At 41.3% G+C, this 23395-nt stretch overlaps 1 pseudogene; it reads left to right on the top strand.

Annotated features, from left to right (window-relative positions):
- The first annotated feature begins 16609 nt into the window (after positions 1-16609).
- LOC103231228 (polyadenylate-binding protein 4 pseudogene) lies at positions 16610-22106 on the top strand (annotated as a pseudogene).
- The last annotated feature ends 1289 nt before the right edge of the window (positions 22107-23395 follow it).

Raw genomic sequence — 23395 nt, 5'->3', positions numbered from 1 at the left:
ATTCTATAATTAGCATATAAAAACCTCTGAGCTGCTCTGCAAATAAGAATTTTTTTTGTGTTTTCTTTTTGAGATGGAGTCTCTGTCTGTCGCCCAGGCTGCAGTGCAATGGCGCCATCTCAGCTTACTGCAACCTTTGCCTCCCTGATGCAAGTGATTCTCCTGCCTCAGCCTCCCGAGTAGCTGGGATTACAGGTGCACGCCACCACACCCGGCTAATTTTTGTATTTTCAGTAGAGACAGGGTTTCACCATGTTGGCCAGGCTGGTCTCAAACTCCTGACTTCAGGTGATCCACCCGCCTCGGCCTCCCAAAGTGCTGGGATTACAGACGTGAGCCACTGCCCCTGGGCTTTGTTTGCTTTTGGCATGTTATTTAATATGCTTTAAACACTGTTGCCTAAACTCAGTTTTCCAAATAGGCATCAAACTTTATTTGGTGCTTATTTACATTCCAAATAGTGTGTTCTTTATCATATTAGAATCAATCATTTTCTTTTTTATTTTTAGATACATATTTTTAAAAAATTGATGTGAATTGCCGGGTACAGTGGCTCACGCCTGTAATCCCAGCACTTTGGGAAGCCAAGGAGGGTGGATCACCTGATGTCAGGAGTTCGAGACCAGGCTGGCCAGCAAAGTGAAACCCCATCTCTACTAAAAATACAAAAATTAGCCAGGCGTGATGGCAGGCACCTATAATCCCAGCTATTCGGGAGACTGAGGTAGGGGAATCGCTTGAACCCAGGAAGCGGAGGTTGCAGTGAGCCGAGATCATGCCATTGCACTGCAGCCTGGGGGACAAGAGAGAGACTTTGTCTCAAAAAAAAGAAAAAAATTGATGTGAATTTGTTCAAATGTCTATTTTTATTTAACATCATAACCTGTTATTAGTGAGAAATGTCCTTAAAAATGTTTCAGTTCAACGTATAGGTTATAGTTGCCCAGAGGTTACTTTAAAATATTTTGCTATTGATATTCTGCCATTTTATTTAATATTTTTGCGTTTATAATCATATGTAAAATCAGACTTTATATTTAATTTTAGGGGACTTTTTAAGTTTTTGGTAGAGAGTTTTACAACATTTACAGATGAAAGGGGAAGCTTTTCACCTCTGCTGTACAATGGACCAGTTTATGTGAAGGAGAACTAACATGTATGCCTAGGAATTCACACACATGCGTACACACATGACATGCAGAAGACTCATCTGGGTTTGGGTCCTCATGTGGATCCTCATCTTTCAAATGGGTCCTTAACCTCTTCCTTTGGTTATTGTGGTGCTGTCCCTACTTAAGCTGAAGTGCATATTGGGAGACATTCCCTTTTAAATTTCAACAGACTGGCAAATATTTAGTCAGTATTTTTCTTCTGGCCTACAAAATAAGAATCAGTAAGTACTACTGCTTAGCCCTCTTACTATATCAATTTCCTCATGCTTTTTTTTTTTAATTTTAATTTTGTTGTTGTTGTTGTTGTTGTTGTTGTTTTTGGGTTTTTTTGAGACGGTGTCTCACTCTGTTGCCCAGGCTGGAGTGCAATGGCATGATCTTGGCTCACTGCAAGCTCCACCTCCCAGGTTCACACCAGTCTCCTGCCTCAACCTCCCAAGTAGCTGGGACTACAGGCGCCCACCACCACGCCTGGCTAAGCTAATTTTTTGTATTTCTAGTAGAGATGGGGTTTCACTGTGTTAGCCAGCATAGTCTCGATCTCCTGACCTCATGATTCACCTGCCTCGGCCTCCCCAAAGTGCTGGGATTACAGGCGTGAGATACTGCACCCAGCCTCTTCATGCCTTTTTTTGTTTTTTTTTTTTCAATTTAATCTGTTGTTCTCCTTCTGCTGAAAAGGTGTACAAAGAATAACAACATCTGAAATGAGACTTTACAAAATCTGTTATTCCAGTCCCAGCCTCTTTCTTACTTTATATCCAAGGATATCATTCCTAATTTCTTCCTATTTTATTTGTTTTACATATCTCGGAACTTTGGTCTCCATATGGATGTCAAGACAAAAATCTAAGTTGGGGTGGGGAAGGAAAGAAATCCTAAATTAGATGCTTCAGAAAACAAGTTCTTACTTAGGCTTATCTCACAGATCGGCTTTGGATGGCTAGCAACTGCCTGGACAAAGCGGAGAAAGTTCCTCAGTACACGCAGGAAGGAATGCCAAAACATTACATGCCCGTTTATGGTACAGAACCTTGGAGAGGTCCTGAATTTGATGTGCCACTTAAGGAAGACGTGGGGTTGACCTGATACAAGAAAACTGATGGAAGTGTATATAAGGATCCGCGAGATTTTCCATTTTCCTTCACAGCCCATGGAATGAGATGGTTACTCCTCTTCTTCCCTGTATAAGATACAACCCTTTCTCTATCAAGAGTTTTAACCCAGGAGGCTCTAGACGCAGCAGTATCAGGCACAAGCGAAGGTGGCCAAGGGGTTGAGAGGGGAAAAGGGGATGGGTGTGCGGAGGACTCCAGAATTTAAAAAAAAAGAAGAAGAAGAAAAATTAACAAAATTTTACCTATTGAATCCAACTGCCATCCTCTGGCTGTGCTCCCAGGATGCCAGCAAGGCTAGCATATGCATCAAATAAGATAGTATGGGCATTATTCTTTGTTAAAGCAAAACTCAAAAAGCTAAAACAAACCAAAGAAAACTTTGGACAAGTTAAATTTAACAGAATTGGCCAGGCCCAGTAGCTCACACTTGTAGTCTCGGCACTTTGGGAGGCTGAGGTGGGCAGATCTACCTGAGGTCAGAAGTTCGAGATCAGCCTGGCCAACATGGGGAAACCCTGTCTCTACTGAAAATACAAAAACTAGCCAGGTGTGGTGGTGCATGCCTGTAATCCCAACTACTCAGGATTCTGAGGCAGGAGAATCGCTTGAATCCGGGAGGTGGAGGTTTCAGTGAGCTGAGATGGCACCACTGCGCTCCAGCCTGGATGACAGAGTGAGACTTCGTCTCAAAAATAAATAAATAAATAAATAAATAAATAAATAAATAAATAAATAAATAAGGATAATATAAAAATTAAGAGTTGATTTGAGCAAAGAACTATTCATGAATCAGGCAGTACTCAGAACCAGAACCAGAAGTGGTTCAGAGAGCTTCATGCTTCATTTCACGACGTGAATGGTATTTATAGACTGAAAATGGAAGTGTTACACAGAAATAGTTTTATTGGTTACAGCTAGATGTTTGTCTTCCTTGGACCTGGTTTGATCAGTTGACAGCCCTTGATTGACCTAAACTTGGCTTCTTGTAGTTGGCTGAGACCCTACTATGTGTTACAAAAAATATACTCCTAAGTTAGGTCTTGGTTCGTTTGTCTGCTGGCTTTGGTTGCAGTTCATTAAGTAGAAACTCAAGGCATGGAGACTGCCTCAGGCCAATGGCATCTTACTTTAAAGGTGTTAAATTTACTTGTTAAATATGTTTACTTGTTAAATAAATTTAACACCTTTCTAAAGAAACATACTGTGTCAAAGAAAAAAGACCTATTGATGCTGACATATGGGGTCCTGTCATGAAAATGGTGAAAAGAATATTATCAAATAAATTATATAGAACACGTTATAGAACTGAAGATCGTGACTGTCCAGATTGAAAAGGCCCACTGAGCATCCAATGTCATAAGTGAAAAATGACTGTCAGGTCACATCTTTGTAAAATTTCGGAACAATGAAGATGATTTTCCTAGTCTTAAATGTTTTAGGATATATAGAGAGAAGAGTCACATACACAGGGTGGGAATCAGAAGGTCTAACAACTTCTCAAAGCAACACTGTAAGCTTAAAGACAATAGAGCAATGCCTTCAAAATCCTGGGGAAAATGTTTCTCCCAAAATGTAATTTTTCAAAATTTTTCAAAATTTTAATCACTGATGGATGTCATTGATCATTTAAAAAATGCAAATCAAAAATCACAATGAAATGCCATCTCATACCAGTCAGAGTGGCTATTCCTAAAAAGTCAAAAAATAACAGATGCTAGTGAGGTTGCAGAGAAAAGGGAACACTTGTTCACTGTTAGTGGGAGTGTGAATTAGTTCAACCATTGTGGAAAGCAGTATGGTGATTCCTCAAAGAGCTAAAAGCAGAACTACTATTCAACCCAGCAATCCCACTGCTGGGTATATACCCCGAGGAACAGAAATCATTTTACAATTAATACACATACAGGTGAATGTTCATTGAAACATATTCACAATAACAAAGACATGGAATCAACCTAAATGCCCATCTTGGACAGATTGAATAAAGGAAATGTGGTACATATACACCATGGAATACTATGCAGCCATTAAAAAAATGAGATCATGCCTTTTGCAGGAACATGGATGGAGCTGGAAGCTGTTATCCTTAGCAAACTAACACAAGAGCAGAAAACCAAGTACCACATGTTCTCACTTACTAGTGGGAGCTAAATGATAACTTATAAATGCAAAGAAGGACATAACAGACACTGAGGTGGAGGAGGGTGGAAGGAGAGAGAGGAGCAGAAAAGGTAACTATTGAGTACTGGGTTTAATACCTAGGTGACAAAATAATCTGTACAACAGACCCCCGTAACATGAGTTTATCTATGTAACAAGCCTTCACATGTACCCTTGAAACTAAAATAAAAGTTTAATATTTTTAATTATGTATAAGAATAATGAAGACATACACAGACATATGACATCTGAAAAATGGACACCTATATGCCATGTCTTAGAAATATACTTATGAGTATGTATGTATACTTGTAAGTATACTCATAAGTATACTTATGAGTATATTCTTTACTAAAGTAAAGAATAAAACTATAAAGAGAAAGATGTGGGACCAAGTGAATAACGATTCTATCACAGAAGAGATAAAGACATCTTCTGGCTGGACATGGTGGCTCATACCTGTAATCCCAGCACTTTGGGAGGCTGAGGTGGGTGGATCATGAGGTGAGGAGTTTGAGACCATCCTGATCAACATGGTGAAACTCCATGTCTACTAAAAATACAAAAATTAGCTGGGCGTGGTGGCACACGCTTGTAGTACTAGCTACTCGAGAGGCTGAGGCAGGAGAATTACTTGACCCCAGGAGGCGGAGGTTGCAGTGAGCTGAGATGGTGCCACTGCACCCCAGCTTGACAACAGAACAAGATTCCATCTCAAAAATAATAATAATAATTTAAATTTAAATAACTTCATGTGGCTGTTGACCACCACACTGGAAAATGTGCTCTAGATGATGGTAAAGGAAACTATCAAAATGATGGGAGAGGGAGGTTTCATGAATTAGAAGATACACAGCTATAGCTGATTGTGTAATCTCCCATCTCACATCCTTTTTTGCAATGTGGCTTTCCTATGACTCTGGGAAGAGGTGGGGCTTATTTCTTCTTCTCTTAGATCTGGACTAGCCTTGCGACTATTTTGAACAATAGAATTGGGTAGAAATTACATTCTGGGACTTTTGAGGTTCAAACATTAAGAAATTCTGGTACCTTTGGCTTTTGAATACTGGAGAAAGCCAAACATTTTAATAACCCTGACATGGCTCTTCTATGAGGAGGCCCAAGCTCACCACGTGGAGCCATCTGAGGCCTGACGAGATGGAGGGAGTCTTGAGGTCTTGAGGTCCTAGTCAGAATTGCTCAGCTAAGCAACCGATAGAACCATGAGAGATGATAAAATGGATGTGGTATAAAGCCACTGAGTTTAGTGTTATTTGTTACCCAGCGAGCAGCATACCTAGGGAGCCCAGGTTGGAGCTGAAGGAGAGAGGGTTCTGGGAGCAACATGTATAAGATGGGCCTCATAGATTACCTGGTGTGTCTGACTTCCTGGGGATGTGTTGTACCTTATCTGTCCCAGTCTTTGTGGAAGAAGAATTGCTAACAAACACATAACAAGCCATGTAAACAAAAAATAAAAGTCTCGGCTGGGCACAGTGGCTCATGCCTGTAATCCCAGCACTTTGGGAGGCTGAGGCGGGTGGATCACCTGAGGTCAGGAGTTCATGACCAGCCTGACCAACATGCAGAAACCCCGTCTCTACTCAAAATACAAAATTAGCTGGGCGTGGTGGCGCATGCCCGTAATCCAGCTACTCGGGAGGCTGAGGCAGGAGAACTACTTGAACCCCAGAGGCAGAGGTTGCCGTGAGCCAAGATAGTGCTGTTGCACTCCAGCCTGGGTTACAAGAGCAAAACTCCGTCTCAAAAATAAAATAAATAAATAAATAAACAAAAATCTCTGGAAAACCAAAGTTTTGTACAAGAAAATAAATATAATCCTAGCACAATACAGAATTTAGTTCATGAACATTAGGTAGCATGTATAATCATAATAATGCAAGCAGAATTCTCCTATTGAGAGCCTGGAAATGATGGAGGAGAGGAAGATATATCTCTTCTTCCCCCTACTCTGGAGGTGGTGGGAGTGTAAGAGCAATTAAACATTCATCTTCTTTAGTGGAAGACAATAGATACTCTCTCTATATGAAAATATCAAGCATGTTGGTTATATATCAGTAGAAAAATCTAAAGAATTGTATGTGTTTCCTACTGAGGAACATGAATTTGGGGTCTAGAAGGGTGAAATAAATACTGCATTTTTTGTATACAGGATTATTTGACATATTGGAAGATAAATGTATATTTTGAGAAATTACTTTTTTTATTTTTGAGACAGAGTTTTGCTCTTGGTGCTCAGGCTGGAGTGCAATGGCACAATCTCGGCTCACTGCAACCTCCGCCTCCCAGGTTCAAGCGATTCTCCAAGCGATTCTCCTGCCTCGGCTTCCGGGGTAGCTGGGATTACAGGCACCCACCACCACATCTGGCTAATTTTTTTATTTTCAGTAGTGATGGGGTTTCACCATGTTGGCCAGGCTGGTCTCGAACTCCTGACCTCAAGCAATCTGCCTGCCTTGGCCTCCCAAAGTGCCGGGATTATAGGCATGGGTCACTGGGCCTGGTCCGGGCCCGAGATACTCACTTTTAAAAAAGATCAAAGGAATTGAAGTAACTCCAGTTGTCAGAACCTGGTTAACAGCCTCCCTAAGTTAGGCCATGCTAACCAAGTCTTCCCATAGGGACAGAGCCCACAGTCAGTAGTCTCAGCTTTAATTGCCATTTCTGCACCTCCTCTTGTGCACTTATACACATTTTAGTGGGGAAATAAGAGAGGATAAGTCCATACGTGTTAGTTGGTAAACTTTACCACCCTAAAATCCCAAACACCTTTTTCATATAGTCTCCTCTAACCCGGATCACCTTCAAATATCAAACACTGAATTAAGTTTCATAATTCACTTAGTTTTTAATTCATTTATTTATTTTTAGAGATGGAGCCTTGCTATGTTGCCCAGGCTGGAGTGCTATGGCTACTCACAGGCACAATTATGGTGCCCTATGGCCTCAAACTGATGGCCTTAAGTGATCCTCCTCCCTCAGCCTCCCTGAGCATCTGGACTACAGAAACGCCACCACACCTGGCTTTTAACTTACATAGCTTCAATCACAAAGCCTAATAGGACCTGATTGTCATGAGCTTTTTGGAAAGAAGTTGAAATAGAGGATTGTGGAGCAGGGCATGGTGTCTAACAGATTGCCCAGCAGATCCAAATTATGCTTTCTAGAGATGCGATCACTTTAATATTTACCGAAGAGCACTGGTACTCTGATTGGTCTTTTCAAATGGGTGGAGAACTACAACAGACTCCTCCAGGCTAGTTGTATTTAAACAGGAGTTGAAGGTTGCAGGGAAGTCCTCTTTGAAATAGAATTGCAAACTGAGGCTGGTAATTCAGGTCATTGACACAGAGCGGAGAGAAGGAAGTCAGTATCCTTTGTGAGAAAGAAACAGCTGAAGTGGGGCTGCATGATAATGTCTCATCAAGAAGACCTTGGTTCAGGGTCCTTCACTATGATGAGCATGAAAAGTGAAATTCTAATCTGGAATTGAAGAGGAATCCAACTATAATAAGCTTTTTTTTTTTTTTTTTTTTTTTTTTTTGAGATGGAATTTCTCTCTTGTTTCCTGGGCTGGAGTACAGTGGCGCAATCTCGGCTCACTGCAACCTCCGCCTCCTGGGTTCAAGCCATTCTCCTGCCTTAGCCTCCCAAGTAGCTGGGATTACAGGTGCACACCACCACCATCCAGCTAATTTTTGTATTTTTAGTAGAGACAGGGTTTCACCTTGCTTGCCAGGCTGGTCTCGAACTCCTGACCTCAGGTGATCCACCCGCCTCAGCTCCCAAAGTGCTGGGATTACAGGCATGAGCCACTGTTCTCAGCCAATAAGCTCACTCTTAATTCTTTCTTTTTTCTCAATTAAATTGACTCCCATAGTCCTTCATATCCTTCCAGAAAGTCCTTTGATTTCTTTGACACCCTGCCCCCCTATGATGGAGTAAGATGTCCCTCCTCTCCACCCCAACAGAGTTCTGTGCTTGTCCCTTTGCTAGCATACACCCTACCCTCCATGGCTACCTCCTTGCTTGTCTCAATCTCCCACAAAATTTTTAAGTGCTCGCAGAGAACAGTTCATTGTTTCATCCTCAGGACCCAGCACACAGAAATCTCTCAGATATATTTGTTAAACAAAGGCAGTAAAATATGCACATGTATTTATATTCTTGGACAATGTATGCCCTTTATTTATGGATTCTCACGCTCTCAAGCCATTAGATACATCCATGTGGTTCCCAAATGTCATCATGCCTTTCCTAGCCTGGGATGCAAAATCCACAAGTCTGATGCCATTGTGTTTTTTAAGACTCATCTAATTTTAAAATAAGCAATAAAACAAAACAATAGTCCTTATTTCCTTAAGCTAAGCCTTCTTACAATGGTATACTTTGCTTTTACTTGCAACCTCAACTATCTTAAAGAAGTGACACACAAAGACTACTCATGCTTCCCCTGAGGCTCTCTGAAAACTTCCTTCCTTAGAGATATTTAGTGGGCATATGACCAAATCAAATGGCCCTTTTTAATAGACATACCCCCCACACCTGGCTTTTATTATGTCATAGGAGGTAAAGAGAAATCCCAAGACCCTTCCCCAAACCTAGAGAGCTGGTGGCCTTCAGAGCTGACCCCCTTCCTGCAGACTGTCCCTGCAGCGGTTCTGCAAAATCACACTCACAACACACTGTGTATTGTGGGGTTGGCATAGATGTTTTGAAACTAGGCAGACCTTGCGCAGTGTTTAGTTTTTGGCGGAATTTATGTTTTTGGCTGGCTGCCACTGTGAAATGTGTTTAGTTTTAACTGACAGGCCTGGTCAACACTGCAGGTCATAGGTAAGTCTAGCTCATTGCGACTAGGTGGAGCCAGATCTTCTGCTTCCCAGTTTTCTTTTTGTTTTTTACTGTCTTGGTAAAGAAGAATTTCTAACAGACACGTAGCAAAACATTTCTGTCCTTCTACCTGATCCTCTGTGATAAAGTCTTCCTGCTCTGTGATGACATTCTTCTTCAGTGACTAGACATCCAGGGGTTGGGAGAAGCTACTGGGGAAGTTGCAAGAGTAGGGATTAGGTTGTACACTGGGAAGTAAGACTGTGGTGTGGTATGGAGCAGAAGGTTTCCAGGAGAAATCCTCAGGAGTGTAATGTGACATTTTCGTCCTTAAACCTGGGCTGGAGCAATGTCAGGAGCAATCCGGCTGGATGCTGAAGAGCCAGTGAGAGAAGGACAGGAGTACGGCCAACCTGACATGAGGCCTTGATGTTGGCGCACCAGTGTCACTGGGACACAAGGAGTCTCTGTTTCATTTTTTCCCCCGAGAGGGATTTGCACCCAGCCATCCTGTGACTGCTTTTTTAATTCAGTTCAGTGAAAATGACTTTGCTTTTTCCTACTATCTCAACCAAAATTTGTACCCATGCCAGGCTGGGAAAGTATATACTTCCTGAATGAAAAGTGTGATCCAACCATTATGAGCCCCAGAGGGTCTTTGTCGGATTGGTCACTGAGTTGTAGGATGGCAGAGGTGTGGGGTCAATGCCATTTCCACTGTGATATGAGAATAACATTGAGGAAACTGTCAAAGTCAAAGATCACCCACAGAGTTTGTAAACATAATTTAAAAGCTAAGAGAAGCCGGGCGCGGTGGCTCAAGCCTGTAATCCCAGCACTTTGGGAGGCCGAGGCGGGCGGATCACGAGGTCAGGAGATCGAGACCAGCCTGGCTAACACGGTGAAACCCCGTCTCTACTAAAAAATACAAAAAACTAGCCGGGCGTGGTGGCGGCGCCTGTAGTCCCAGCTACTCGGGAGTCTGAGGCAGGAGAATGGCGTAAACCCGGGAGGCGGAGCTTGCAGTGAGCTGAGATCCGGCCACTGCACTCCAGCCTGGGCGACAGAGCCAGACTCTGTCTCAAAAAAAAAAAAAAAAAAAAAAGCTAAGAGAAACAATGACCATATAACAGTTAGCAATAATAACTTGAGAATCTTAAGTATCCGGGATACATTTATTTTCTTTTTTAAAAAAGAAAATAAATGGAAGGTAAATAATATGAAAATATAAGTTCCATGAACGAGGGAGTTTCATCTATGAATTTTTTACTGTTCACTGCTAAATAGTAGGTTTAGCCTGACACATAGTGGGTACACATACTCAAGAAATAGGCATCAAATGGATGGATGAATGAATGAATGAATGAATGAATGAATGAATGAAAAGTAAGTTTTTAGAGAGCACTTAAAATGAGAAAGTTTAACATTCACCATGTGTCTAACAAAACCTGAATTGAATTGTAACAAACATAATCGCGGCTGACTTGAGAAATTTTATCAGATGCATATTATTTTATTTTGGGGGTTATGATTTACACATTAATGTTGTATTAAAATGTAATATGAAGAAACATACAGAATTTAAATATGTTAATTCAAACTCAAATTATGTATATATACACACATATACACAAGCATACATTACACATATATATGATATATGATTTTTTTTCCCTTTTCATAATTAAGAAGTGCAAAGCAATACTATTAAGAGACAATTTTGGATGTAAAATTCCCTAAAGCTATCCAATGCAGAAGCAAAGGGTGAAACAGAGCTGTAGACTCAAGTAGCTTGACTCTGTATTTCAGGGGCAAATGAGGCTACATATTTAGAAGGAACTGTACCTGTATTAATTTTTTTCTCCATTCTGCTGGGCCTTGGTGGATTTTGCTCATGACTTCTGTTAACATGTGCTGGGCCAATAATGTTATAGATCATAGGACACATCCCCCATATTGTGGGGAATTTGCATCCCATGCTTTAATTACCCTTTGGTTTCTGGAGAGGTGAGGGCTGAATTCAGCAGTCCTTTCATAACAGGCCTGTGGTTCAGGCCTGGCTTGGAAAGGGACCCGGGGGCTGGCAGGCACTCCAGGCAAATTTTCCAGCAGCAGCACGGCTCCGTTTGCCTCCTTCAACAGGTCTTCAGTTGGCTATATTAGTTCATCGGCTTCAGACTTTGAATTGGCACAAATGCATTGTGCAGATGGGGCAGTCACATTGACTGGCCTGGAACTAATTAAAAACTGGAATATTTTAGATCAGTAAGAAGAAGCGTGGCCAGATTTGCAGGGATGGTGCAAGTGAGCTGAAAGAGCAAATTAACCCAGCCCTTTGAGAAAGATTCCTGCTGCCCGACCTTAGGTAGCCTCAACTGGGCTTGGGCATATCCTGGTGTGAGATGGCCCCTGCAAACCTGACGGGTCCTCAACCATCTGAGCTGCTTAGGAAACATTCTTTTTTTTTTTTTTTAAATATTCCTAGTGGCACCATGCTTTATTAAAAAGAGCAAGTTTGCCAAGCTTGTTAGCTTCAGGGAAAAGACATATCCAAGTGAGTGAAGGACTGTGAAGGGCATTTATAATGAGGGAAATGTACTGCCTGGTTGAGTGTCAAGGGCTGTGTTCTGAAGACTGGACTTCAGGCACAACCAACGACCTCCCGCCACAGTGGGACACCATCCAGAGGACTTCCTTCTGACCTTTCCCCTCAGGCATGTCCTAAGGCACCTCACTTGTCCTCTTTGTCACCACTTGCTATTTTGCATTCTGTCTGAACTATAAGAAACACACACTCACCTTGACTCAGATGGAGTGTTGTCTTGCTAAAGGCTTCACCATGGCTTGCCCCGAACTGCTGTTTCACTCCAGGTTTGGGGAAAACTTTAAGCTTGTTTTCAGCCTTAACAGTCTTAGCTTAGAGCCAAGAGTTGTGAATCCAAAAAGTATCCATTGCTAGTTTTTGGTGTTGTGTTTTTATTTTTGTATTTTTTGATACCTACAATTTATTGGGCTTGTATGTATGTGCCCAGCACTGGGCTAAATTATGGAAGACACTAGTCCATTTAATCAACACAACAACAAAAAAGTAAAGAAATTAATATGGTTATTTAGCTTTTTATTTTAATTTTTAAAGTTGTGGTAAAGTAAACATAACATAAAATTTACCATCTTAGCTATTCTTAGGTGTGCAGTTCAGTGGCATTAAGTACGATCACATGGTTGTACAAACATCACCTCCAACCATCTCCAGAACTCTTTTTGTCTTGCAAAATTGATACTGTGTACCCACTAAACAACTTCCCACTCTTCCCTCCCACCAGATCATGGCAACCACCATTCTACTTTCTGTCTCTACGAATTTTTATTTATTATTGTTTTTGACAGCGTCTCGCTCTGTCGCCCAGGCTGGAGCGCAGCGGTGCAATCTTGACTCACTGCAACCTTCGCCTCTGGGTTCAAGGGATTCTCCTGCCTCAGCCTCCTGAGTAGGTAGGATTACAGATGTGCACCACTACGCCTGGCTAATTTTTGTATTTTTAGTAGAGACGGGGTTTCACCATATTGGCCAGGCTGGTCTCAAACTCCTAACCTTGTGATCCGCCCACCTGGGTCTCCCAAAGTGTTGGGATTACAGGCGTGAGCCACTGTGCTTGGTCATCTCAGTGAATTTGATTACTCTAGATACCTCATGTGGGAGGGATCATCAAGTATCAGTCCTTTTGTAACTGGTTTATTTCACTTAGCATAATATTCTCCAGGTTCATCAATGTTGTAGCATATGTCAGAATTTTCTTCTTTTAAGGCAGAATAATATTTCATAATATATTTTGTCTATCCGATCATTTCTCCATAGATATTTGGGTTGCTTCCCTCTTTAGGCTATTGTGAATAATGCTGCCGTGAACATGGGTGTGCAAGTATCTCTTTGAGACCATTACTCTCTTTTATATGTGAGGGATCCCATGTACAGAGAGGTGCTTAACACAGGTCATGCAATAGTTAAGGAATAGAACTAGGATTTATATGCAAGGAGCTGTCACTCCAGAACATATTGTTTTCATTTCTGTCTTCTCCAACCTGTATAAAGGACAGATGTCCATCCCTCAGTGATAGGCTGTATATTATGAAACTGAAGCATAAGCTGAGTGAACACCAAGAAGTTTTACATGAATTAAATCTTCATCATTCTCCTAAAGACTTTTCTAAATTAGATCTTTGATGCTAAATTATACCACATTATTCCAAAATGTCAGGATTAGATAAGTATAATAATAATTTTAATCACAAAAGAAATTCATTTTTTGGTGTTTCCAAATAACCAAGCATCATTTGGAGGTAACTCCTAGAACAGTGTAAGTCATCGTTCGGCTTGATAAATGTACTGATTCTTACCAAAAGTAATGAAAAGCTTCAGCCGTTTCATTCTGTGGACTAACCCCAATCATTACGATGATAGTTACCTGGTACTAGCACTGTAATAGATCTTTTATACATTTTATTCTACCAAATCATATAAATGCTCCCATTTTACAGATGAGAAATCCAAAATTAAAAATAAAATATTATAGTACAATCTGCCTGATCCCAGTACCCAGGTTCTTTCTGTTACCTTTTACATCCTGGGCACTGCTTGTCTTGCGTCATGCAGTTGAACATCAGTGAATTCGATGCAAACAAAAGATTTGTATATAAGATGTTGTGAATTTTAGACATACGGCTTTTGGGAAGAACTGGAATGATCCCTGAACATGAACAATTTGTAAAAGTCTTTGACGGACAGAGGTTTCTGTAAATGGATTAAGGAATAACCTTTTGACAAGGACAATACATATTTCATGTCTAGTAAATGCTGTACCTGCCACCATATCCTGCAAGTCCCGGCAGCTGCTTCTAACAACCCAGCTTTCATGGAAGGATCTGGTCTGGGGAGCGTGTTCAGCAATCCTCTGCTCGAGCTGCCTGGCTCCTTTTCAAATGTTTCCTATGTCTCAGCCTCCAACTCAACTCTTCATCCTGGAAAAGTCTGTGTCTCATTCCAGCTCAGTGCTGTGATTTATTTTTGGCGGGCAAAGGGAAGAATTAGTCATACCTACTCTTCTGTTTGAGTCTAATGGGAGCATTGTGACTGGTGGTAAAGATGGTGGTTTATCAGCCTGGTGATTTGTAGAGTTTATGGCATGGGCCCCCTTGTTCCTCTGAATTTCCTTTCCCCTGTGAGTCACTCTGCAATAATAATGAAGAGGTGACGTCCAAAGTTTGACAGTGGACCTCCTTGTACTCAGCTTTCAGCATTGCAATAATTCCATATTGTCAGAGAAAAGATGATGTCATCTCCTTAACAGTTGAAAACAAAGGGGGACAAATAAAAATGACCAGGCCACCCAAAGAACTGCCAATCAATACTATCGACAATGGAAGAGGAAAGCATTCTTTCGATCATAAAGTATGACTGAGCTAAGCAGTATTGACCTTAGGGTAAGGCATTTCTTAGGATTTAATGAATGGCTAGGAAGCTGATGGACCTTTAGTCAAACTGGTTATTAACTGCCTGAAAGTGTCTGACCCTGGAAACCATAATTGCTGCTACAAATGCAAGCACATAAGAAAGTCCAAGTCTGGCTTAGACAATGTGCTGTTGTAAGCAAGTCCCAATGCTGAACCATAAGACTGACCTTTACAGATTTGCCTGGGTGTCCCCCACCACAGAACTGCATACCATTCTCAAAGGACATAATTTCATGAAGATCCAATGCTAGAAATAAATTCCAGAAATAAACAAGGACAGCATTTGCCCATCTCACAGAATAGAATATTATACACTCTAGGTAGTTCAATTCACCTCAAAGCTGATGGATTGAACTGACAGTGCTATGATTATAGTGGCCAGCGCTGTCCGTCAGAAATATAAGGTGAGCCATATATGTAATTTACAATTTGCTACTAGCCGCATTACAAAAGTGATTCCAGCACAAAAGTGATTGCATTTTAATAACATAATTAACCCAGTAGATACAAAATATTATCATTTCTACATGATAGCATTTTTTACGTGTACTCAGTAAAAAAAAATATTCAAGAGATACTGCAATTATTTTTTACACAAAGATTTTATATTCCAGTATATATTTCACACTTACACCACATCTCAATTCAGACTAGCCACACTTCAAGTACCCAAGAGCCATATGTGGTTAGTGGCTATCACTGTGGACATTGCAGGCGTCGGAAATTGTTTTGAAATTAGTAATGTATCAGAATGTTCAGCTGGATAAGATGGCCCAAATAAATAGGGTGCTATTTCCCCAGGATGGTCAACAAATAGCTAACTTAGGCAAAAATGCTAAATAAATGTGAATTATCTATTTTAGAAGAGAGAGAGGAATTCATAAATGGTATTTGAGTTTAGAAAGAGTTTTCACAGACAGTGACTAACTTTTGCCGTTTTCTCTGATACTGCACTGATTTAGCTTTGCTTGGAGACATATTTCTGGATTTTAGGGATCAGGAGACTCTGGAATGGAGTTGCAAGGGAAGCAATATAGCATAGAGGAGATATTCCTGAGAAACAGCCTGGGTTTCAGGAACAGATAAAGCTATCCCTGCCACTTTCCACTTGGTGACACAGGGCAAACGACTTTACTTTGGGGAGCTAAGTCTTCTGGTTGCTAACGTGTGGATGATATCCTCACCTCCTTTCTGTTGTTGCTGTTGTGGGACTGAATGTGATAATGTTGACAAGTGTGCGCATGCTGGTACCATCATCACCACCTGCAGTAGCATCAGAAAGTGAAATGTTGTCCACTAATATGACTCTGCAGCCAGGTGCCCAGAACACAAGGTGTGCCCAGGCACTCCTCAGGGAGTAGATAGGAAGATTGTATTAAGAGGCGTCATACTTCAGTTGCCAGAAGGCAAGCCAAATTAGTGTCATAGCGATGGCAGTGTCTGGAGGAATGTGGCTGCTAATGGAAACGGATGAACCTAAGAAAAGCGTTACCCAGTGGAGAAGTGGTGGGTATAGGATCAAGGATCAAGTCGATTCTTCATGAAGAATATGCAGGTTGAAAGCAGAAGTGGAGCAGAATTATCAATAAAAGGGCAGTCTCCTGAGCAGTGAGTCATGAAGGAAAACTAGGGAGTCAAGAGTCTTGAAGGAGGGTTGACCTGCAGTTAGAGAATCAGCCTTCAAAAACTCTGAAAGATAAATTGCGTATTACCAAAGAGGAAGATCAAGTTTATTCCTTTTTTTTTTTTTTTAATCATTACCTGGCACAGAGCAAATTCTAAATAAATGTCTCATGAATGACGGACTGGCAAGCTGACTCACTGGTGAAGGAAGCCTATGATCAGAGCCTGGGTAGTCCAACCAATCTTGAAGGAGTTGCATCCTTACAGTACACAGAGGTTACCCTGAAGGAAGAGGAGGCTTGTTACGCTCCTAGTGGTGAACAGGGGAAGAGAGGGACAGGGGGTAAGAAGGGGTGGTGGGATGGGACAGAGAGATAGAGATGAGGCCAATAGCTATCTTCCCTCTTCAAATCATCTGGGTCAGTAATGTAAAGGACAAAATTGGTTGGGCAAGAAGGCCACCACCTTCGGCAGGGCATGGTGGCTCATGCTTATAATCCCAGAAATTTGGAAGGCTGAGGCAGGTGGATCTTCTGAGGCCAGAAGTTTGAGACCAGCTTGGCCAACATACTGAACAGCTGTCTCTACTAAAAATACAAAAATTAGCTGGGCATGGTGGCACATGCCTGTAATTCCAGCTACTTGTGAGGCTGAGGCAGGAGAATTGCTTGAACCCAGGAGGCGGAGGTTGCAGTGAGCTGAGATTGTGCCACTGCACTCCAGCCTGGCGACAGAGCAAGACTCTATCTCGGGGGGTGGGGGGGGGGGGAAGTAGACTGCCAGTGTTCAGGTAAGATTGCTATACAAACTATTACCAAAAACGTCAAGACCTCATTTCTTAATGTGGGGTAATCAGACCTCAGATCTAAACATAACTCTGCCTGCAAGCAATTCTTGAGGGCCAGTTTCAAATAGTCATCTCCTAAGAATTCCATGATGCTCTCATGTACCCATGAAAATCAGGTTAGCCCTGCTCCTCGGCAGAAAGCATCTTTATGATGACAGTCTTGTGCTTATTACAGCCAGTGAGCTTTTCTCCTGGGCAGCCTTTAGATAAATGCTGTGAAATTCTGGCTCCCTGAATTATTTTTCTCATGTTTCAAGCTGAGCAGCCTTTTCCGTGTGTATAGAGTCTCTCCAAATAGTCGAAGACCATTGGTTAGGTTTTTACTCACCGCATTCCAATCCTAGTCCTATCCTACCTTCCTGATATCAGAACCAAGATATCTTAATAAGTGTTTGAGGAGTTCCCAAACTCTTGGTCCTCATATTTGCAGAAAAGTTTCTGCTTCACTCCAGAAGCTAATTCATACATGCTAGTGTGGTTAATAGTTAGATTTCAAAAATCAACTTTCTTTTCTTATTCTTTTGGTCTTCAGGTTGCCTGTCTGAGCCACCCACTTGAGTGAAACATTGTTCTTTTACTGTGTGGTGTGGACTGCACTTTGGGTGGGATTGAAGAGCACAAAGTAAGACCAAGAATCATTTCCTCACTGTCCACATATGAAACTTGCATTTTTAAAAACATGATTGCAAGCGCAGCAACAAAGTCTATTGCTGTTTCTGACTCTGAGAAAGTCAATAAAAACTATTCACATGTAAAGGTCTCATTCAAGGTAGGTCAGCTCTACAGCACTGCTTCCCAGATGTGTCAGAAGTTTGGAGGTGTTGCTTGAAGGCTTCATTGAAGAATTGCTTCTGCCATCTAGGTTTGTTTTTAAATAACATTTGATTAGACTTGTTTCTATTTACAGATCTCTACACACCTGGTTATCAGCACTGTGGTTCAAAGAGCATCAGTTTAAAGCTGGTAGACAAGATTAATGTCAAGTTATTGTTACCGGTAATTCTGCCTTTACATTTATTGTTAAATTCAAGATAACATCTAAGGATAAAGATGAAAAACATAAATTGATGATAGCACTGAATAATGATGTTAATTACCATTTAGCAAATGTTTATTATGTTGCAGACACAATGTAGACACAAAGAGTTTACTCTTTTTCATCTATTACCTCCTTTGGGTTTCACAATAATCCTGTGAGAAATAATATCTCCATTTCACAGAAGAAAACAGGAGGCTCAAATTGTTAAGACATATTTCAGATTCATGCAGTTTATAAGTGGTGGAGCCCAGATTCAAACAAAGGATTGACAAACTCCAGGGTTTATGCTCTTACTAATACATAAGAACCAGGTACCAACCAGCACCGGCAGACTAAACAGTTTCTGGAAGAATTTCAAGTTGGAGATAGATCAATAAAAATGGATCTACACTGGCAGAAAGAATAGAAAATTTTAAAAAATGTGTTTCTGTAAAAATATTAATGGCAAAATGGAAGACAACGTGATAAGGAGCAGTGAAAATCACAGAAGGAGGGCTGGGGGAGAGACAGCTATGGAGGATTTTGAGACCAACCAGAGAAGAAAACAATGACTCGCTGTGCTTATGAGAAGAGAGCTGGAGACACATTGTGAACTTTTTCAAATGCTTCCAGCATATCATAGCTTACATTATCACCAGAATGATTTAAAAGCAACCTATGCTTAGAAGTTCTTTTGGTGGCAACTCCGTAATCTGCTCAGTGTCCAACAAGACTCTTTTCAGTCACCAAATAAACAATTCTAAGGCATAGCTATGATGGTTAATTTTATGTCGTAGGAAATTTATTTTAACCTGCTTTTATTTCATGGGTGCTTTCCAAGTTTTGCATGTTAACTACAAAGGGACAAATGCTTTCCATCAGGCCAGGAGGAGAAGAGATGGGGCATAAACAGAATCTAGACGAAAAATACAAAAACCATTTCTAGAAATAAAATATTTATAATTCATGCATTTGAGAAAACCCACACACCTTTGCCTGGAGTCATTTCTGATAATTATTAAAGATCTTCAAAAAGGTATATCAGGTTCCCCTTAGGCTGTATTTCATTTTTTTGCCCACTTTCTTACAGAAGCCGATATTACTGTAACCAGATATTTGCAGGTCTATCCTATCAGCAGCTCGTCTCAGCTCCACCGTGTGTCTTTTTCTGTTTTTTCTCTCTTACTTTCTTTTTTTGTTTTACTAGAATTGCTTTGCCATCACTGCATAGACTAGCTGCAAAGTCCCATTCAGGGACTAACCTATACGCATGCCTGGAAGTGTTACAAGTCACCATAACATGGGGCAACCACTGACCAATAAAGGAAAAGAACTGAGGGATAAAAGTTCTCTCTTCTGTGTAACTGGAGGGCGATTTTGAAGTGTATTTATGCTATTTGCCTCATTGACGTATTCCCAGTGGGATCCAGCCTCAGTTGCCCATAGTCACAAAAAACTCTATAGCGCTCATCGACTGGCTTCCTCTTTTCCCAGTTTCCTGCTTCTCCCCTTTGAGTTCACTTCCCCCCAGCCCTCACCCACCCACCCACCAAAAACTCCTTGCACTCAGTGCTTGCCTCAAGCTTTGCTTTTTGCTGAAGCCTAGGCCAAGAAACTATTTTATCACTGAAGCACCCGACCTATTTAGTTTCTCTTCAAAGTGTTGGATATTGAATATTTTAAGTAATGTATTAAAACTTGATTGGAAATGTATTTAAAATACTTACTACCTTTTACATAAGTTTTTTCAGGGCATGATAAAACAGGTTTGGCAATCACTAGTTTAATAAGAATGGCATGGAATTTTGATCTGTGAATAGTTTGTTTTTTTCTTTTTCTTTTTGGTTTCTTGTTTTGTTTTGTTTTTATAGAGACGAGGTGTTGCTATGTTACCCAGACTGAGTTGTTGTTGCTGTTGTTTTGTTTTGATTTGTTTTGTTTTGAGACAGCATCTCACTGTCTACCAGGCTGGGGTGCAGTTTCATGATCACGGCTCACTGCAGCCTCCACCTCCCAGGCTCAAGCGATTTTCCTACCTCAGCCTCTTGGGTAGCTGGGACTACAGGCGTCCACCACTGTGCCTGGGTGATTTGTGTATTTTTTGTTCAGAGGAGGTTTCTCCATGTTGCCCCCACTGGTCTCAAACTCCTGAGCTCAGGTGATCTGCCCACTTCCACCTCCCAAAGTGCTGGGATTGCAAGCATGAGCCACCACACCCGGCCCCAGGCTGGCTTTGAACTCCTGAGCTCGAGTGATCCTCCCACCTCAACTTTCTCAGTAGCTAGGAATATAGGGGTGTGCCAACTCATCTGGCTTGTACATAGTTTTATATTTATGTATTCCCTATTTTGTAGATTATGAAATTTCTTAGCAGTAAGTGCAACATATTTGCCATTGCTTAGGACGTAGTTTACTTTTGGAAGATTCATACAATGTGACATTTAAAAAATTAACCAAACTCATCTAAATTTATTGATTTTGACAGGTGACATCTCTTGAAATAGAGTACATGGAAAATCCATCAGGATACCTTAATGCACATTGTGTCACTTCTCTTCCAAACATTCCCAAGAAGCTCAAATAGGGTAGACCATTTTATTTCAAACTTTATTTTTCAAAAAGAATCTTATAGGCAGTAGGTTGATATTGCACATTCCCCTGCCATCCCCTAGAGATTCTGAGTTAGCAGGTTAAAGATAAGTTCAGAAACATGCATCTTAAATCAACTTTTCTAGGAATTCTGAAGCAGATGACCCTTAGACAGCACTTTAGAAAATGCCATTTATAGAAGCTTTGAATTTCAAAAATCAAAAATCATCTTTCCAGCAGTCATTCATTTTGCAGATTAGAACAATTATTCCAGCAGCACTCTTTCCTTTATTTGTTATTGTTGACCATATTATTTAGGCCACGACCAAGAAAACAAAAGTAACTCCTAGCATTCAAAGCAGGGGGAATTGGATTCAGCTTTCAGTAGCAGTGAAGGATCTCAGAAACCAAACAGGGAGCGATGAGGCAACTCAGGAGTTAGTAACATCAGGATGTCGCCACCATCCTGAGGTTGCAGTAGAGAAGGAATGATGTGGTGCTCCCATATCCCTGGCGCTGAGTTCATCCTAAAGAACTGTGGTCTTGTTTGGCTATGGACTTTGGTGGGGCTGGTGCCGCCCAGCAAGGGCTGACTGACAGCTGCCAATCTGGAGGCCTTCCCACAGCTGTGCAGAATTTAGCGCCGCGCGCAGCTGTTGCCGCTGCTGCTCTCCAGGCTGTAAACCCCTTCAAACCCCGCAGCCCTCATCCTCCCATACAGACTCTGCAGGCACCCCAGCCTGCGGTCCATGTGCAGGGGCAGGAGCCACTGACTGCCTCCGTGCTGGCTGCAGCATCACCGCAAGGACCAGAATCAGATGCTGGGAGAGCGCTTGTTCCCACTCATCCAAACAATGCATTCAAACCTGGCTGGGAAGATCACGGGAATGCTTCTGTAGATATACAACTCCGAGCTGCTGCATATGTTAGAGTCCCCCGAGTCTCTCCACTCCAAGGTGGATGAAGCTGTAGCAGTTCTACAGGCTCATGATGCCAAGAAAGAAGCTGCCCCGAAGGTGGGCGCTGTTGCTGTTGCTACCTCTTAGACAAGGAAAAACCGACTCAAAAGCCAAATAACCCCTCATGGAATTCAGCTTAAGGTTTGAAGACTTCCTGGCTTGTCCTATGGACCTCAACACCAAGAACTACAAATTGCAAATTTAATAGGTCATTTTGTATTGAAAGGTCAATTATGAAGCGCCTAGAATTTTTCAATGATACAAATATGTTCTCTGGGTTCTGCTGTGGTGCAGTGTTAACTTTTTTTTCTATTGTGGGTTTTGGTTTTTCCCCCCAGAAATTGGTTTTATTTGATGTACCCAAGTCTTACGTTTCTCAATAAAGAAAAAAAATCTCCATTAAAAAAAAAAAAAAAGAACCGTGGTCTTGCACAGCAGATAGCTGTACAATGGAGGGACAGACTTGCTACTGGAGACCCATCTGAACCAGTTAAAAGGGGAGAAAAGCGCCCTGACATCTCCTTCCTTTCTCTTGTCAGTGTCTGCCATTGGCTGAATTCATCTAAAAGCCAGATGACAGGAGGTCTGGGAGATGCAGCCTGCAGATGTCCCCTCCTCCTAACCATCCATGGTTCAAGGCAGAGCAGAGGAAAGGCAAGGAATAGTGAAAAAAGCAGGCCTAGGGGAACCACAGTTTCCTATTCCTTAATCCTTAGCACCGTATAAACTTATTCTAAAATTATAAGCATCCACCTTTTTCACATTACACTGGGTATCCTTAGAAACCCAATCTCTAGCTGGGCATGGTGGCTCACACTTGTAATCCCAGCACTTTGGGAGGCCAAGGCGGGTGAATCACCTGAGGTCAGGAGTTTAAGACCAGCCTGGCCAACATGATGAAACCCCATCTGTACGAAAAATACAAAAATTAGCCGGGTACGATGGCAAGCGCCTCTAATCCCAGCTACTCAGGAAGCTCAGACAGGAGAATGGCTTGAACCCGGGAGGCATAGGTTGCAGTGAGCCGAGAATGCGCCATTGCACTCCAGCCTGGGCGACAGAGCAAGACCTCATCTTCATTAAAAAAAAAAAAAAGAAAAGAAACTGAATCTCTAAACACCACATGCAGCCCTACCAATGCTAACTTGACTTAATCCAAACAGGACACACTTTGCTTGCTTTACTTGAGTATGCCATTGTCTAAAACAGTTTCTTTGTTTTATTAATAATGAGTGGATATCATTATTAATTATTAATTACTTGTAATTATGAATAATATGGATATTTTCCAGGATTTAAAAGAACTTCTTGATATAATAATATACTGAATAGAAACTTCCTGAAGAGAAGTTCCTCAAAGTATATCTAATTCTAATACAGTAATTATAAGAAAAACACTAATTCTAAGAATAAAAGGGTATGACGGTAAATAGAATTTTTAAAAACTAGGTTAAAAAAATCGAAGTATTTAATTGTCATTAATATGCTAATACAGGTTATAAATCACCAAGAGGAAGATCCAACATACAATATTTTCAAACTTACAT

The sequence above is a fragment of the Chlorocebus sabaeus genome, chromosome 29, assembly GCF_047675955.1.
Source record: "Chlorocebus sabaeus isolate Y175 chromosome 29, mChlSab1.0.hap1, whole genome shotgun sequence".
In the NCBI taxonomy this organism is placed as follows: domain Eukaryota; kingdom Metazoa; phylum Chordata; class Mammalia; order Primates; family Cercopithecidae; genus Chlorocebus; species Chlorocebus sabaeus.
The sequence above is the reverse complement of the archived record's forward strand: the minus strand, read 5'-3'. Positions and strand labels throughout refer to the sequence as shown.